General features: G+C 23.3%; 1 protein-coding gene and 1 non-coding gene across 3 annotated transcripts in view; one reads left to right on the top strand and one right to left on the bottom strand.

Annotated features, from left to right (window-relative positions):
• The window catches only part of LOC136981437 (adhesion G protein-coupled receptor L4-like), a 139,837-nt gene that overhangs the window by 44,380 nt on the left and 74,411 nt on the right, over positions 1-21,046 (top strand). The gene's annotated exons all lie outside the window — the stretch shown is intronic.
• On the bottom strand, positions 17,975-18,046 carry LOC136981448 (small nucleolar RNA snoR122). Its single transcript, XR_010881711.1, has one exon. It is a non-coding gene; the product is annotated as a small nucleolar RNA snoR122 (small nucleolar RNA).

Here is a 21,046-nt window from a genome sequence, read left to right as displayed (position 1 = left end):
ACCTTCAGGTCTTAAGAAGACCACGATGCAGGAAACACTGCTCAAATTGGGCAGCATTTCCTGCATCGCTAGTGATTATACAAATATAATGTTTGTTGCTTGCAGCGCCGAAAATGAAAACCACAACTCATCAGTAGTAGTGGGTTTGACATTAAATGGTGGCGTGGTGAGTTTTGGCATGAAAATGTCTTTCTCATATTTCCATGGAAATGTCATTCGCATGTCCTGAAATGTCACTATATCAATTTTGGTTGCATTTTACCTGCTAAATATCTCTCTAAATACTGTTGAATAGGGGTATTTTAATTACGATCACCTGATATACGTATATGTATAATTTCAAGATGGACAGATGCTGTATTTATATTTTTCTCTGCTTTCTTCCCTATTTATTATATTTTTGGATTTAACATTAAACTTTTATTATATTCAAACATATTTTTTGCAATATAATTGTCTTACATAGCTGTCAGCTTTTTAAAAAAATAGTGTTAAATATAATCCTATTTTAATTTGTTAGTAATTCTTATTTGTTTCAAGAAATGTCATTTATAGTAAGATATTACCAAAAGAAGTGGAATGACGGAATTAATTGTTATGTCACGTCATACATTCACTGCTGTATGAAATGAGTTTCTTGGAGCATGCTAAATAGATGATGCATGAAACCGACATGAAATTAAATGTATTTAAGTTTTCAAATGATACTTATGACAGTGACTACATAATTTGAAAAACAAAAAGGAAAAAAGACCAAATGAAATTGCAAAAAGTAGTTTTTAATTAATTAATTGAATGACGGTATTTCTGTATATTTTCGTTTATATACATACCGGTATCTTTCTTCTTTGTATATGCATATATAAATGAGAAAATTTTATTTTATTTTTGATACAATTTCATCTTATTTATCTGTCATTTCAAAAACATTAATTTCCTCTATCTACAGCAATTATTGTATCAAAATTACTGTGCATCTCAACTTCATTATTTATTATAAAAGAATTTCCTAACTACACAAATATCTGAGTTTCTAGGGAAATCTTCATGAAAAGTAACAAACAGGCATACTCTTCTGCAACTAACGATGTTTTTACTATTCCATATATGTCATAGAATGTTTATCATTTTCGATTTCGATGGTGTCCGAATTTTAGAAAGATGAATGTTAATATTTGACAGATGATATTAAATATCCTAATTCAATATTTTATTTTAGATCTTCAATTATATTTTATCTCAATTTACACTTAACAAGTTGTAGGTTATACTGTTTTATAAGAGTCAGTATAGGTGACATTTCAACACTGAACTTGTTTTTAGTATTTTAAAATTGACGTTAAAATACACAACTTTAAATGTAAGGAGATAATTCAGATTGCTTTGCTATCGGTTTAATCATCCTGAAAGAAGTTAATGGAGTGAAGAGATATATAAAAATATAGTTTAAAAGTATTTTAATATCAAATAAAACTTAATGTTTATAAATAAAAATTCTCTGAAGTTTTATTTCATGTTTTAAAAACAAATAATCAATCAGATTAGACTAATCAAAAGCATAGTGTATCTGATTTCTGTAGAAAATTTATTGATTTAAAAATGAAATTAAATCATTTAAAATATACTATTTAAATTTTCATTAAAATAGATATATAATAAAAATTATTGTCGAGATAAAAAATTAATTAAAAATTTAAATAATATATTCATATTGAATTATACGGTTACATAATGAAAGTTTTATATCGTGTTTTATTTAATTGAGTTTATAAATATTTTATTTAAAATTTATCAATTAAAATGATATATGAAAGTTATCTGGAGTAGCAATTTATCTGCTACTCCATAAGATAACAAATTTCCCATGATCAAATTCTGTCATGTAATTTTTCACGAAATTCTTTCGTTAAATATTCATCTTGTAGCAAATATGTATTACAATTATATTATTTGGGTTATTTTTTAATTTATTCTGAATTAAAATTTATCAATTAAAAATGTTATAAAGGTTCTTCAATATGAAAAATATGTATATATGCTTGAAGTTCAAAAAATTCTTCAAAATAGTTGGTTGTTCTATTTATTTGTGTATATAGTAATTAATCTGCAATCCTTCCATGCATGAAACAAACTACGAAAAAAATTTGGTTCATATTCATTCTCAAACATTTACAGATTTATAATCTTTACGAGAAATTTGATTAGTAGTACGAAGCTCATAAAGTGTCTCACAGAAGCTCATAAACATCCAGGATTTGTATTACATATCCTGGTTGTTTATGAGCTTCTCTGAAATAGTTTCTTCGGAATCGATAATAAAATACATCGTATTTATTCGGTCATTTTTATTTGAGCATTTTAAAGGTATCCGTTATTGTTTATTCGATAAACTTATCCATACTTTATATGAAAGCTTCCATTATTCACGATGTTTATGGTTTATATAAAAAGTAGAACATGTTCAAATTACTGTGATTTTAATATAAATGTTTTATTTTTGCACATAATAATAATTTTTCCAATTTATATTCGTGACTTTGCAAGAATTCCTATAGATTCTTCATACAGTATTTCATACATTACCATTTGGTTACTGAAGATGAATGAATAGTTAACAAAATCAATATCTTCCGTTAATTTATTATTTCTGTTTATTATGTACAAATATTGTAAGAATAAATCAGTATTCACGATATTTTATAATATACTAATGCTTCGTTGTGGTGTTTATTCAGTATATTTTGCATACAAAATATTTACTATTATATAATATTATATAAATAAATTATTTGTCTTTGCCTCTTATTGGAAGACATTTATATAAGTTAAAGTTTAAAAATAATACTCTTCATAACATATAGGTCGATATTAAAAATAATTAATAATTATATGATGTTTAGTTATATCTACTTATGAATAAATCATTTTCGCGTGTTTTTTCTAGGTTATTCAAGTTATTCAAAATATTTTCTAGAATTTATAAAACATTTTGAATATTTCTCTGAGAATAAAATTAAATGTTATATTTTACATAAAGCTATCACTAGCGAATATGCGTTTTTATATAATTATTCATAATTTTTAAAATAAAATTTTAAATTTTAATTTATTATTATTATTTAACATAAAATTAAGATAATTGTTACGAGATGATGCTGACAATTCTTTTTATTTTTGTGAACTATGTTAGAAGCAGAATTATATAAATAATAATAATAATAAACAAACAACTGCATTCTCATCAAACAAAGAAACAAGGACCCGAAGTCAAAATCATTTTCTTTTATTTTGGTTTGGTTTTATTTCTTGGCTAGACATCGAATTTAATTACTGTATTCAATTTGTCCTTTGTATATTGTTTTTATGTTATCACTTTCATAATTTTTTTTATTTGAAAATAATTTGTAGAAAATTTGTTTATTATTTCTTACAGGAAATAAATAAAAGTATTTTTAAAAAATGCAACGTAACATATATATATATATATATAACGTAATGAAATATGTAATAAAAGAAACTTTTACAAATCTTATTATAAATCAGGATCATATAGATAGCAATTTGATCTGGAACATTCAGAATGTAAAATTCTGGAGATGTTTATGGCAGTATTCGACTTTTGTAGGAGACTTCATAAATTCTGTATATTTATTTGCTACAGAGAAGTCTTACGGTTGTTTTGTTCGCATTATTGTACATAAATAAATAAATAAATAAAATAAATTTCAAATTTAAAAAATATGTTCATTGATTAAATAATAAATTTTATTGTTATATCTTTAATTCTATTTTTAAATTTTTATGTAAAATCTATGAATTTTTATTCTAATCTAATTAGAAATTTAATCTTTGCAGGTGTTTGTTTAAAGCTAATTAATTTTAATTTCATTTTTTAATTATTAGCTTAATAAACTTTTTAAAGTACTTCTCGTTTTACCATGTATTTATATTATACTTAGTCTCGAACACTTTTAATTATTTACTTTCCGATACTAAGTATTAAAACAAATTTTGTTTCTTACTTAGTTTCAAATGTATATTATACACATTATATATATATGAATTTATGAATGTTTTCCGAGATAGTATTTTCTAGTTATTTTCAGTTGCAATATCATTTTAGCATGTTAAACGACCACAGCATTATTGACAAATAAAATTTGTGATTTCCCGAAATTCCTGATTGGAAAACATTGTTGTCAAAACATCTTAGACTATTATTTTTTTCTTTACACTATTTAAATATTATAATTTTTTGCCTTTATATATTGGCTTCTTAAATCTTAAGATATCAATTCCATCATTATCTTTTTCATTATTATAATCTGTTGTTCAGAAGTTTCGTGTGTTTCCTCTTTATTCATTCCTAATGGCATTTTATGAGATACAATAGCACTATTTAAAACGACTGTATTTAAATAAGCCACAAAACAAAACTTGTAATAGATGTTTAGTAATTTTACAGCGAATTGTAAATTGCGTAAAGATTTTTAATGGAAATATTTGTTGAAATTTGAAAATTTCTATGTATATAATATACATGTATAACGCCATTGAGACATCATTTACTTTTCATCACATTGTGTATCGGAAAATAACCAAAATTTAAATTAAAATAACCTATCAAAATGTATTGTTCGGGAAGAGACTGCTGGTTTTCAAGGTTAATGATCATCTTGCAATTTCATTTATTTTTTTTTGTCAAGTATCAAGGTAATTTTTAAGTTAAGAAAGAATGGAATTGACGAATAAATTAGCTTCTTTACTTTATTTTATTGATTTATTACTTTATTTCTTATATCTTACATCATAAAAATGATAATTCAATATTTATAAACATTGCGTTTTGCCTGTTTTAAGTAATAAATTATTTACATAAAATATATAAATTGATTTTTTTAAACTAGCATAATATAATATAGTAAGCGTATAATTACATAACATTACAGAAATTTAAATTAGTGAGATTATTATAATTAATCTTCTACTAATTATAATAATCAGATAGTAAAGTATATTTCCGTATAATTTGTGTTTTATCTAATTGTATATAAACAATTTAAATTTTATCAAAACTTAATTAGCTAACGTTATTTTTAATTATCACCAATGATTTCCGTATTTTATAATTTTTTTATTATTTTCATTTAAATATTATTCCTTAACTGTTTAAAATGGAATAGAATTAAATAATTTAATTTATTTAATTTATTTAATTTATTAACATAATAATAAAATTAATTGGATGCTTTCTTCAACTAAATATAAATTTTCTCATTATTTATTTGTATGATGTTCAGTTATTTTTAATGGTAACATAAAATAAAAATTTTACATTCGTATTTCCCGTTCTTACAATATTATGCAAGTAAACAAGCATAAATGTTATTTACTTAAAAATATAATTAATTTTCTTAAATATTATCAAATTTTATTAAGTTTAAAATATGATATTTATTATATTATTATCACAAAATTTATTATAATTTAAAAATTATCTACTTATTTCGTCTCCCTGTTTCAGTGTGTATTACATTTTCAAATTTAATTATTCTTAAACACGGTGGAAATTAAATCTAAAATTTATTTTATATTTTTTCGAAAAAAACTGTAGCAAAATTTGAATTATAAATGATAAATCTGCTTTTAGAAGTTTGAATTTATAAGAGAAAAATATCTCTAAAACTCCCAAATTATGCATTCTAAATTCACTAATTGATATAGAACTGATTGTGCATTTTTATTTACGCTTCTGTTATAAGACGATTATAAAGCAAGTATAAATTTTAAACACTTTTTACTGTCTTAATAGATGGGATATTTAAATTAAAAATAATATATAAGCTGCAATAATTATCTTAACAAACTTTGAAAGTATTTGGATTCAGTTTCAATAGCATAACGTAAGAGTATTAGAAAATTGATACGTTTCAACATAACTAGGACAATATGATCAATAATATCTAAGATTTCTTTGTCGGCGATAATCTTTGAATGCTATGTAAATTCTATTTAAGATAGTGCATATGTTGCGGCGCTATTTGACGATATTTTTATCCTTATCTTTTTTTCGTTTGGATTTTAAAATTCTGTAATCAAGTTCTTTTGTGTGATTTATTTGAACGAACGTCACTGAATCCTGTGTGGTCTGATATCGTCGTTTTGAAACTGACCCTGTCATGTTCTGTCTGTTTTGATGCCCGTCGAAAGATATCAATATTTTCTTTTATTTTTATATTCTGTCTTCGCTAGCAAGCTTTTAGATGCTGAAGCAAATACCGAAGCAACGATCTTCATCTATGACTAAATAACTTAAATTTCAAGTTTAAAACAATTATTTCTGTTTAATATTCTTTTTTTCCAAAAATGCTAACGAATTAAAAATATATATATATATTTTTTAACTATTATATTTTTATTTATTTTATATGTATCTACTGTACAATAGATACTCCACAGTACAGCAGGGCACTGTATAATTCTCTAGATATCTTAAACCATATTATTGACTTTGAAAAAAGTTCTTTGATCTTAAATTCGTTTTTCATAAACCAGAAGTAAGAAATGTTTTTGTTTTAAAATAGAAAATATTTTGAAAAACTTTAATGAATTTGAATTAAAATTTTTCTCTGTAATTATTCATGATCTGTTCAGCTAATTAAATATGATTTGTTTCTTAATTATCTACATGAGTGAATCAATAATAAATAATTTTAAATTGTTTCAATACTTAGTTAATGTAGAAGTCTATATAACTATTATATTTCGTTTCTAATAGCTGTAATATAATTGTTTGAGAGTCTAGAGAATAGAAAACACAATAAAAGTCTTATGTTCTGCATATATATTAAATAATTTCATAAAATATTCAATTTATATTAATTTTTTATTATATATATATAAACGTTAATATAATATTAACTCTATATAATTGCTAAATGTAGACAGACATATTAACTATACAAAAGAAAGTCTATCTAAATGTTGCAATTTATATTTACACGATGCATATATTTATTGTTTTACATTTAATATCTGTGTTAATGTTCAACAGAATGAATGAATTTATTGAAAAACGACAAAAACTTAATTAATATTTATTTCTCTGTAAATTGCATCGATATTGAAGCAAGTTTTCAAAGTAATTTTTTTCGGAATTTACTACCGATTTTCATTCAAAAGTTAATATATCTGTTCAATTGTTTCATTCATATATTAGAGTTTCTTGATCGAAAACTTAAATACTTTTGTCTTATTATATACTATACAAGAGAAGTAAAGTTCTGCCGTTTAATTTTAAAATTTTGGAAATATTTAAATGGATAATTTAATAAATTTATTAAAATTTTATACAAAATGGTTGTTAAAATTAAAAATAAACTGTATATAACTTAAAATTTAATAAAGAATAATCCACGTTTTGCAGAAATTCCATTAGACTAGCAGTTGTTGAATATGTGGAATGCATTATTAATATAGACCAAACTGCAGAGAATGATTAAAATAATCTAAAATTTTTATATAATACAAAATTTAATGTGATTGATATAATTTCTCCCATAAAAAAATAGAAAATTAAAACAAAAGACTTGAAGGAAATTAAGAATTAAAGTAAAATTTCTACACAACATCTGTACTTAAGATAAAATAGCTTTTAAATTTTTATCTAGAATAATCATTCTGTAAAACTGATAAACTATTTATTAAATTTCAATTTTAGTATAAGTTTATATTATCATCATAACTTTTAAATCAAATTTTATATAAATAAATTTAGTGATATGCCATTATACAAAATTCGCCTTTCAAAGTCGAAGAGTATTAATAAAAGCCTAATTAAAAGGTATCTGACGAAACTTGAATTACATTCTTAGCTTAAGGCTTCATTTATTATTATGTTTTCATATACATTATATCAAGTATAATTACTCACAGAAAGAAGCCATATCTTTTCCTAATAATAGCAATTTTTCAACGTTCATACAAGTTTATTTTTTATTCTGTTCAAAGAACTGAATTTATTTTATAATTTTTTTGCAGTATAGATCTAAAAAAATCTTTTTAAATTGTTTTTAAAAATTTTCAATTTCTTATAAATTTGATAAAGTTATTTAATAAATCCTTCATCCCAATCAACGTCGTCTTATTGTAATCCTTAGTGTTAACAAGATATGACGACTTATTTTTATAAAATAAAAATAATAAAAACATTTTTCAACATCTTCCGTATTTATAATAATATAAATTTTATAAAGAGTAATAAAATTAGTAAAATGAGCTTGTTAAAATCCAGATATTTTAAAATATAACTTGAAAATACCCGTACAAGACCATATAACATTATAAACAATTCTATAAAGTATTACAAATAATCGTTTATTTTTAATTGAATTTAATATTAATTATAATTAAATTTGTAGAAGATTACAGGAACATATGAGGGAAAACTTTTAATTCTGTGTCCTAAATACGATTCTAAATATTAATAATAAAAAATTTAAAGGATTGTTATTCGTGATTTTAATTAAATGTTTTATTCATTTGAAAAATTAATAGAAAATATGATTTAAATCAACTTTGCCATTCTTTTCACTCGTTGCCCATTGTCCTTAATTGTCATGTAATTAATTTTTCTTCCTATTCGTAGACTTCTTAAACTTTCTTATATAGAGTTCTATTGATATATATATCATTAGCCGAAAAATTCATATTAGAAGTATGATGAAAATTTATCCTTTATTTCAACAAACTGTCACGTTTTGGCTTTAAAAGCCGTCATTAGGCAGTAAAAAAAAAAAACCTTAAAACGGACCAATTTATTAAAAATAGTTCGATTATAAGGTGTTATTATTATTACGATTATAATCATTGGTTAGAGTGTCCATTTTAAATTGTGTAAAATCTTTTTCGATCTGCAAGGTGTCAATCTGTTGATATAATTTAGTTATCTGTTCTTCTATCTTAGTTTGTCTTTCTTTGGTTTCATGTAGGTTTCCATGGATTAGATTCAGTTCTTCCTTTATATTAGTAACTTGGTTGGATAGTTTATCACTAGTTGCTTTTATAAGGTTGGAGATTTTGTTCCATAGAATTGTCAAAGAAGTGTCTAACAGATTGTCCGTGTCCTGTACTGAAGTAGATAATAAGAGTGGCTCACCTGATTGTTCTTGAATGTGTTGGGGTATTAAATCTTCACTAATACTCTCATATTCCTCGGAAATGGCATTTATATTTTTATCCGTTTGTAAATTATAATCCGTAATTAACTTGGAACTTGTTGCTGTGTAGTCGTTGCATTTACTCACTGGTTTGGTTCTGTTAAGTGGTGGCCTTCCTCGCTTAACTGGAGAACGTTGCATTTTAGTTAATATTAGAAATTTCTTATTAAGGTTAAATATCCAACTGTTAATCTTCTTTAGTAATAAAATCGGCGTGTTAATCAAATTAGTAACTTCAGGCTTATAGTCACAAGTGAAGTGTTTAACAAAAGCCATCAGCAGCACCGGCCGTTATAAGGTGTTATTTGTACTGCCAGATGACGGCTTTTAAAGCCAAAATATATCACAGCTTGTTGAAATAAATTTGCATCATACTTATGTGAATTTTTCGGCTAATGATACGGATAGAACTTTACTTATATTTGTACTACTTGATATTATAACTGTATCACTTATTTTAAATGATTTTTATATTAACTTTATTATATATAACCTAGTTAATATAAGATTAAACTTTTTTGTATCACTTTTTTAATTTGATAAAATTTTTGTTAATGTTTAACGAAATTTCTTAAAGTTTCTTTAAGAAATATTTTAAAATTATTTTCATAAGTTCCCCCTTTGCACAATGTTCTTGCATTAATAGAAAATGCCTAATTTCACTTCAAATATTTTATTATTATATTCCTCTTTACTGATACAAGTGTGTTCATAAAACATGCTTTTGTTGTTTTTAAAATTAAAAGTTAAATAGTCATTTAAAAGTAAAATACTTTTTTCTATAGATTTATAAAAATTCTGCATTTCTACTTCGTTTTTTATTGGAAAAGTAGCATAAAATATTTCTCTTTTCACTAAGCTAATTGAATTGGCATAATATAATAATAATAACAGAAAAGTATGTTTATCTTATAACTGGTAAGAGAACTTGTTATACGGAGTAGGAATTGGATTTTTCTTGTTCTGAAACTCTACAGTCGAGTGCTACTTTAGGTTCTGATGTAAGTATCACAAAACAATCTGTACATAAGCGTATAACCAACAAAATAATTAATATTAATTATAAAATATATTAGAAATACGTCAAAATTGATTAGAAATGGAAATAGAGAAATGTTTTTCAATGAGAAATATGAATATTTTCAATTCATATTTCTATAACTTGATTTAATAAATATCTAATGGAAAATTCTATTTTGGTCACAAAAATATATTGGGTCTGATAGAAATAAGGTCAAAAAATAAAACAAAAAGTTTTTCAATGTCGTATTTTTATATATAAATTTCACTTCGTATATATATATTATGGATTTTATTCAATCTAACAAAGTGTTAGTCTTTCAATTTATTTATATTCTAGTCAGAATGACTTAATAAATATAAAAACTTTAAAATATCTCAAATAAAGAATTTTCATTCTATATACAATAAAGCTAAAATATAAATTCTAAATGAAAACATTGTATAACGTTTTTTGAACAGCTTTGAAAGGCAATTATTTTTTTATGTTTTGAACGATATTTCTTCAAAAATATATAAATATATTTTTTCGAATAAAGTATTAAATTTTTTATGAAGGAAAAATTCCTCGTTCAAATTTCATAAAAATTCTTTTTTAAAATGTGAAATTTCTTCTATGTGTATTGCATTTCAGTTAGTTTAGTCGAAATTTCTACTTCACATTGTTTATTTTTATTTGTTATAAGATTGAAATCTCTCACCACAGTCGTATCACTTTGTAATTGAAGTAAGAATGGGCAATAAAAGAAGCGAGTAAATGGGAATATATTTTCTTCAAAGCTATACAGAATACCTAAAATAAAATAAACGATACCACTTCTAAGTAATCTTTTTTTATATTGATTTCAAGTTTCGAGTAGATGCTATATTGGAACATTTGTTAGAGATAAAAAAAATAAATAAAAAAATGATACCCAACTTGCATGTAAATTAATAAAATGTTAATTTTTAATAAATTTTCTGTACATAATAATTTAATAAACAAAATATTTTCTTTAATTAATACTAATTTATTCAGGTATAAATTACACGCTTAAAAATTTTTAATTAATCGAGAACTATTTGAACTTTAATTTAAAAATTATAATGCAGATTTATGATCCCAGCTTCAGAAAGTAAGATAATTAAAACTAAAGATGTTTATTTTGTAATTTACTCATAAAAACGTTCTTAGTTGAAAAGTTATTAAAGTTGATCCTTTTTTTTAATTAATAAAAAACAAAATATTTGTATTTCGGTAAAATTTAAACAAAAATATTAATTTTTTTAATTAAAATATTTGAAGAAACAGTAATGTAGATTGTATAATTTATAGGCAAAGTTACATTAATCAGTAAAAACTTATGAGTCAAATTATTATATTAAATATTTTATGTCATTTATTATTATTTTTTTAATTAAAAAAGAAGCAAAGAAAAATCTAATGGATATTTAGCTAACATATTAAAAATCTGATTGGGTTTCAGAACGAAATTGTCGTTTTTTCTATCCATTAAAGTAATTGTATATATATATATTTAATAAAAAAGAAGGTTGGTTCATTTATTATTAATTTATTATATCAGTAAATAATGATCTGTTTTGTAAAATAGCTACAATTAAAAGAGTTCTCCCACCGAGTTATGACGTCCTTGATTTAATCTCTTCAAATATATGAGCTAATGAAACTATTAAAAATACAAGTAACTAAAGTTTTTCTGATAAATGCACTATAAGAAGTTGTACTTACTTGACAATAATCATTCATTCACTCTAATATTATATATATAATTTAAAATAATGAACAATCTATAATTATATTTTATTGATAAAAAAAATATTTTAGAGTATTTTTACTCAATTTTATAACGTAAAATTAACTTAAATATATAATGATTTTAATAATTATAATCTGTTTAGGTAAATTAATTTTATCCTCGAATTGCTTAATATACTCCTTAATTATAACGTTCTAGAAATCAATAAAACGAATCTCGACTTCGTGCCTTAGACATAAATATGTATACAACAATACAAGAAGGCGATAAAGAGATAATCTTCCAATTTGATTTAACTTGAGAGATAAAAGGATTAATACTCATTATAAATATACAGATAAATGTAGCACGCTAGAACTCATTCATAATCTTGACGTTAATCACTAGAATTCATGAGATATGTCATAACAAATGACCGAAAAGGACAATATAATCATGATACTACATTTAAATACGTTCGTAAACTAAATTATTCTGTAAAATAGCGAGTAAAGTTTGAAAATATAAAACTCATTCAACAACAAAAATGATATCTCTTCTAAGACACTTTAATTTCGTAAAACGTTGTGTGTATCTTAAACCACAATAGAATATTTACTATTAAAGAATTTCATTTAACTTATCCCCCCACAAAAAAACCCTATATTTTATGCAGAAAATCTAGCAGCTCATTTCAGTTTTTTAGACAGGATTGATTACCTTTCTTGCAAATGTGTCAAATTAAGAGAAATGATAAAGCGTTTTTATTCCCGCTCAGTCTATCTGTTTCTTCTTCTGCTTCTTTTTCATTAATCTACTTCGTCTGGATTAATAAATCACCTCCTCATTGTAACCAACTTCAAAGAATTTTTAAAACATTCTTTCGAGCATTATGCAGTTTTGAAATGTGGATTTAACTTCATTGTCCCTATTCTATTTTTATTCCTAATAACAAAACCGATAAATACCCCACAACAAAAAACGTAATTATAAAATTTTAATTTAAATTTTTTTTATAAAAGAGAACGGGAGTTTTAATTAAAGACGTCTTTTTTATGTCTTAATTATGTCTGAAAAAGACATTCTTATCTACGCTTTGGTATTATTGATTTGCAAAGTTTTCAGAAATCATAAACATTTATATTTATCAACTAAGAGAAAATTTTCTTCGAAATTTTAGAACTTTTTCCCCGATATCTTATTAATAAAATATTTTATTTTTTACATAAATTTTGTTTTAAAAATATTCATAAATCATTATTACAATATTCTTAAAGATTAAGAATCTTTAAAGATTTTCTTATTTTATATATTTAAATATTTATATATAAAAAAATTAAAAACTAAATATTTTAAACAACTATAATTATTTTTCTAATAATACTTCGAATTAAATTAAAAATATTTAATTATTAAGCATATTTTATTTAAAAATTTAACCATATAAATGTCAAAAATATATTTCATTCCTTACACTCTTAGGTGATTCTACCAGTTCAATTGAATAAACATTTTTTCTGTAACAATCCAATTAGAGAAGTGAAGGGTCATTGGAAGTGTCTGTTACTCATGCAAAATAGAAAAATTTAACAAATCTGGTTTAGGAGGCGTAAAATCAGCATACCAAATAAGCGTAATGTTTCACAGTGCGAAAAAAGTGGATTGGTGATTTAAGAAAACGAAATCTTCAAACTTATAACAAAATTCGATTATTGGAGATTACAAGTTGTCAGTATGATCGATAGGTATTATATAGCAATAAGCACGATACACATCTCTTTTATTTTGTAAATATTTTCATTCAAGAGCCACGTAAACAATCTTATTTCATCCCCCATTCACACACGTGAGAATAGAAATTTTAAATTTATCTTAAATAATTATTTATAATTAATTAAAATTATGTAATTCGATTAGTATGTCGAAAGAATAAGAATTTAAGTAAAATGTAATTTACTAGTGAAGTTCCTTCGCACATTTTAGATTTAAATTGAAATGAAAATAATTTCATTAAATTTTCAGATAATCCGTATAAGAAAAATAAAAAAGATAGAGACTTTTTACAAAGTAATTTATTTTTAATGTGGTGGCCGATTTTATTATGTTCTTCATCTCATTTTCTATAATTGAATTGTCGAGAGTAGTTGAAAGGTACGAGACAATATAGTCAAGGAAAGGTTTTTGCGATGTGATTCGATGAAAGGATATTCCTGCTTTTTTTATTCCCATTTTGTCTCAAATTAAATGAATCTATTCATTACTAATGAATTACGTTGATTTTTGAAAGGGGGTTTCTTCTTTTAAGATTAGCTTACACGAAAAGTTAAATCACTTTAACTTTTTTAAGCAATTCAAACTTCATTTTTATTAAATAAGATGAAAAAAAATCGATTTCCATATCGAAAATTTGATCTTAAATCAAGTTAACTTCAATTGTATGTAACATGAAAAAATATCTCTATGCTTAATCTTTTTCTGCATATCAATCTACATTTATAATCCTTCTTCATTTTATTTTAAATATATAATTAATAATTCATATTTTTAGAATTATTTAAAATAAAAAATTATAAAATATCATATCTGTTCAGAAAACTGTTCATAACTTATTCAGAAAACTTTAAAATAGGATTTCAAACACATTTCACTTAACTAGTATAAACATTTTCAAATTGATGACAATTAATTCAGATTTTAATGCACTAGTAATCCCGATTCAGTTAATATCCGAATTCCAGTTTGTAATACATATTGCACAAATTGTTTATTTAATACAAAATGTCGTCCTTCTCTTTTACAACATTTATATTATATTAGAGGCGCAACAGCAGTACAATCCGTTTAAGATTTATAATCAATAAATTTTAAAAAATATCAATCTTCAGTGTAACATATTAATTATTTTTTTGCTTCATCGTTCCCGTTACTAGTTCCTTTCGATTTACTAAGCCTAAATTTTGGCTTTTTTAGTAAGTTCAATCACACAAGGGTACATTAATTGAATATGTAGACTTTATTATCGTATTGGTTCTATAACCCCTGTTCATTCCTTTTTTACAAATAGTATTCGATTATTTAACACAGATTGGTATTAAAACTGGGCAATTAAACAGGATATATTAAAAAGTTTTATATGGATAAAAGTACAATTGATAAGGTTTAAAATAAATAAATAAGCTGATATAAAATTGGGTTTAAAAACCCCTTTTTTAAAAAAATAAAACTATATGGTTTTAAACAAATAATAAAGTAAATATTACATAAGAAAGTCTGCATATTCAAAGAATGTGTCCCTGTGTGATTGAAGCTACTAAAAATAAGCCAAAATATAGGTATAGTAAATTAAAATACAAATTATTTGCGTTATGCTTAGTTTTTTATTGCTTTTATTAGCTATTTTTATTGTTATTTGAGTAAACTTTAACGCCTTGCGTGGAATTATCTTTTTGTGCAAATAAATTAAATTAATTTTTAATTTTTATATTAAAATACTTATCGTATATACAATATATATTATGTTTTATTCACAATGTTCTAGAGGTTTTTCTATTCTACTTAATATCATGTAAGTATTGAATAATAATTTTCATGATTATAAAGTTATTTAAATTATTTTGCATTTGTTTAAAACCATATCATTTTATTTTTTTTAAAAAAAAGGTTTTTAAACCCAATTTTATATCAGCTTATTTATTTATTTTAAATCTTATCGATTGTACTTTTATCCAAATAAATAAATTCGCATTTTTTTTAGCAAATTAACGGTATATTTTTTTTAGAATTTTAATTATTGAAAGTATGAACATTAATCTACTGCTCAAGTATCATTTTGCTTTAGTACTTTTAAAATCGCTTAATTGGTGGTAAATAAATATGAATACAAATTGTAGCGTAATGTATTTTATAAATAAAATTATAAATATACTAACGAATTTGGAGTGATAAAAATACATTTAATTTCATAAAATATAAATAATTAATATTATATAATATTATTTAGTTTTTTATCGCAAATTTATTATTTATTTTGTAAATATATTTCATTGAATCTAAAACTTCTTTATTCTATTTCGTTAGAATATATTTGAAGAGTTGCACTTACATGTCAGTAAATGTTTCTCTTTATTTTGGCATTTACAGAAGTTTATCTGGAACTAAGTAAATTATCTTTCAAAGAAACTATTAGTAGAAACAAAATGAAACCATTAAATTTGCTGAATAAGAGTTTCTACTAATTTCATTTATTTCTGGAATAATAATGGAAATAAAAAAGAAAAAATTTTCGATTTTCTTCCGTAACAAAATTTTATTTATTTATTTTTCTCCTGTGATAAATTTTTAGTCTTCCAACAAAAATAAGGTTATTGTTTTTACGATCTATTCTTAATAATACGTTCGTATGTTCATTTACATAATATATTAGGTTATATAAATAAGGAGTCTTTGCATGCAATCAGAGAACTGAGAAAACAAGCATATTTATGAAAATTTTAAAAGTAAAAATGAATAAAAGTTATATATCAATATATTGTCGTCAATATCAGCATCATCTAAGAGATGTCAACTTTGAAGCTATTTTTTCTTAAAAATTTTTTACCTGCAGAAAAAAGGTTTTCCAAAAAAGATTAATTGCGTATTTTTAAAGAGAAAAGAGAATCTGAATTTATATTAAAATAACATCGTTATTAATAGAGGTTTTGAATATATTTATGTCAGAGTTGTTTCAAAATGGATTGATGTATCAGAAATTTATGTTGACGGCTAACGATTGATCAAGAATTTAATTTTTGATTGCATGTCTCCATGTACAATTATAAATATTATCTGAGTCAGGCAAGAATTATTTTATAAATTATTTCTTTCCTCTAAATGCTACTGTCTTCAAGAATATTATACTATTTATAGATCTCGTCGTCATTACTTCAAAAGAAGTAATAGCAGCGTGTAATATGTTAGAAGATAAAGACATAATTATAACATGTTGTTCTCTGATGGATGGTATCAAAATCCACAACTTCAGGACAAGCTGAAGATAAGAAGAACACAGAATGTTTAGGAATGAAAATAAGATGATTCTAAATAAAATTTTATTTGTTACATTAATGATTTTCATGAAGAAACATGGAATATTAGCTGTTTTCATTTTCATAACACGAAAAAAGAAATTATCATAAACACATATACCAGTACTTTGATACAGAACAATAAGTTTATATTTAGATAGAGTGCCACAAATAAAATGCTTGTTTGCTTTTATTTTTCACATACATTATGATTTACATTAAAAAAAATAAAGTTCCTTTTCAAACTAATTTTTTCTAGGACTAGAGAAGAAAAGAAATTGAAGAAATATGGTGTAATAATACATAGAAGGTACTAAAGCATTTTGTTTTACGTATATATGCTTTTAAAAGTACTCATATTTTATCCATGAAATTTTCTGTACAAGATTAAGGTTTATAAAATATTTTAATCATACTTTGAAAACTATATTTATTACAGAAAAATAAAACAATAAATTTCTTATGTTTATTTCTTTCTTATATCATAAAGGATATAAAACTGTACAATTTGTTATGAAAACTAAGTAAAATAGTGATGATTTAGTCTTCTTCATATCAACTTCTTTTTTATGATACTAGTTACAGCATAAAATATGTAGATATCTATGTAGTTTGTATGATACGATCGTTAATAACTAATAATTGTTAATAAATACACAAATAAAATTTATTATACTATATATACATGGAAGAAGGAATTGGTTTTATTATATGTAAGTTATAAAATAATTTTATAGTAGTAGCAAATCCGAGTCGTTGCTCTCTCCCCAACCATAATTTTATCAATAATTAATTGTAAATAACATCAGAAAAGGCATTCTATCATCTCATCACAATCTATCAATAACTATAATCTAATTGAACATGGCATAAACAGAGTCAATCTATCAATAGTATTAAAAGTCGTATTAGGATAATTATGTTGCATGTCAAGAAACGCTTCAAATATGATTGATATTCATCAATCAAATATCTGAAAATGCTTGACTTTTATAGTTAATAATTGACTGAAGACGTAGTTTTTTTCTGTGCTATTTAATAATATATATAAATAGATAAACCTGGTTAATGATAGTAACAAAAATATCCAAACAAATCGAATGATTGCATCCATTTGATGATTAAAAATAACAGTAATAACTTAAGATTATAAGTTTTTGTTTTTATAAGAAATATTTTCATTAGTATAAATGGCATAAAAAACATTTTAAAATAATTTTTATATCATGCTTTAGCTGAAATTTTTATTACAACAACAACATGATATAACATTTCATATTTTCATTCCATCGCACATCTTACGACCGGTATAAAAATATCTCCTGGAAAGTTTCTTTTCTAGATATGACATCTCCCTCCTCGAAAATCAAAAATATATATATAAAGGTATATCTAAACAAGATGGAACTATGAAGTACGTTTTTACAGTAAAGTGAATGTAGCTGAACTACCCGCCAAGACATATTTACTTTCAGGTTCCACTCAACATAGATTTGTTTAACACATCAGAGTGTCTAACTCGATATTCTTAAAAATCATTCTACCATCCGACAATTTTAGGAAAACTCTAGAGGTCATCGTTCACAAAATGTCGAAAAAAAATAAAAAGAATTATTGATTCGAAGAATTTATTTACTTTTTTTAATTTTTTGTTTAATCGTTGATAAGTTGATTGATTGAATTTAATATTTCTTACTTTTCATAGTTTTTTTAAACAGAATTTAATTTTTTATATAATATACTTATCTTATTTTTCTTTTACGCTTTGGGTATACTGAATAAACTTTTTAAGGCGTTTAGAGATGTAAATTCTGCAACTTGAACACTAACTATATAGTGTATTTACTCGGACACATGGCAAATTTCATCACTAGTTTTTATTCAGTTGATACGTGTATTAAGTGCTTGTACACGTTTCGGGCTGTTGACGCCCCTCTTCAGCCAACTTGTACTTTGGTTCTATATCTGTTGTCTATATGCTGCTGTTATGCATCTTCTTCTGATGAATAATGCCGTTTCTGTTTTCTTAATTCTTATTGTAGTATTTATGAAACCGTGCCGGTACTTATTCTGCAACTTGAACACTAACTAAGTTGCAGAATAAGTACCGGCACGGTTTCATAAATACTACGATGTAAATTCTGTTCATTAATATATAAAATACTTTATATAATTCCATTTTTCAAATTAAACATGTTTATTTACATATTTTTATATTTATATTTGTATCCTTGATTCGAATATTTCATCAAGATTGGTGTTTTTTTTTCTATATTTTTATCTCGGTTTCTTGAATTATTCAAAATCATGATTATTGCATTACATAAGATCTTAATATGTATTTTCAATTTCGTAGAATTGCATTTTTTATTTTAAAATTGCCAATCTTTAAAGACGTATACTACATCATTTACATCGAAATAACAGTAAATTAATAATGTAGCTTATATATTGTAGAGATCACCTCCAAAAATCATTAAAATAAGAATATTACGATTATTTTAATATAATAATTAATAAAATGAGTCAGCCGAGTTTTGAATGCGTGTATATTATTTAATATTTTCAATGCTATAAATTATTTATTTAACGTGATGTGATTTTGAACAGTATTTTGTAAAGTCTATTAACATAAACTGCAATGAAGCTCGTTTACTTTCTCTTTTTGGGGCCACCTCTTGTGATATTCAATTCCCTATTGTTAGCTTTAAGCAATTGTAAAATAATTTGATTCGTAAAAAATATATAATTAAATATTATCTAAAAAATAAAATTAACAAAAATATTAATTAATCTTTGAAAAGAGATATTTATTTTATTAATTTTGCTTCAATCTTATTTATGAAATTAAAGATTTTTTTTTCGTAATTAAATTAATCAGCTCAGATTTTTTCGTTTTTCATACGATTAAATTTTATTTTAAAGATTTTAAACGTGTCTATCTCTAAATTTCTCTCACAAGTTATTAATTAAAATTTTTGTTTTCTTTTCCTCGAGAGTATATTATTATAAATAATGTTGCATTGACTATTTTTATTAATTAATTATGACGTTATTTGGCATAAATATTAATTAATTCAAATTTTTAATTAAAAAAAATTATAAATTGCTTTTACTTTCCTAAGTTAATTTTATTCATTTTAAATGAAAGTAATATTTACTTTTACAGTATATAATTCTCGTTTTTAATAACTTGTTTAGTTACTTTATCCGAAATTTTCATTTATAAAATAGAAGTGAAATTTTTTAAAAGGTACACTTAATCGAAAGTTAATTTATTTTAATTGCATATTATATGTATTAAAATCAATTAATTTGTGAGTATAATTAATTTTATTTTAAAATTGATTTTGTAATTCCAAAAGTAAAATAAAAACTTTTTCTTGTCATCTGTCCAAGACATTTTCACACCTACCTTTAACAGCTTGATAAATTTTATTTTTATACTTATTAGCAACTTATTAAATTCTGTAAAAATTCAATAGAAGTTATTTTTAAAATGAAATTAAACGTTATTGTTATATTTAAAGAATTGATGAAAATTAAATAAAATTGTATAAGGTTCTACATAATGACGCATAATTACTGAAATTTAAAATAAATTTTTGTTAAATTGTCGAATTTCTAGATAATTTTTAATATTATAACTTAATCTGTTTGAATAGGATTTAATTTCAAAAATATTTAGAAATTCTTATTATTATTTAAATTATCGTAAAAGCAAAATTTGATAAATATTAAATAGGGTTTATATTTGTTGGTATTGAATTGCAGATTTCAACATTATCCTTTCCAACAAATATTCTTAATCTTCAACTAGTGATGCGAGGCAAGAGATAATCTTCTATGGTCTGTTGATAATCTGTAGAGATTAGGTATTCCCAGATAAAAGAGTTTTAACCAAATGAGTTTCTATCGTGACATAATAATAGTTTAAACACATTTTCATAATTCTATTCACGTTGAAAATGCTATTACCTTTTGCCTTTGTCCTGAAAATAAAGTATTA

Source organism: Centruroides vittatus, unplaced genomic scaffold, assembly GCF_030686945.1.
Source record: "Centruroides vittatus isolate TY-2023 unplaced genomic scaffold, ASM3068694v2 contig_754, whole genome shotgun sequence".
Taxonomy (NCBI): Eukaryota; Metazoa; Arthropoda; class Arachnida; order Scorpiones; family Buthidae; genus Centruroides; species Centruroides vittatus.
This window is presented reverse-complemented; position numbering and strand designations above follow the sequence as displayed.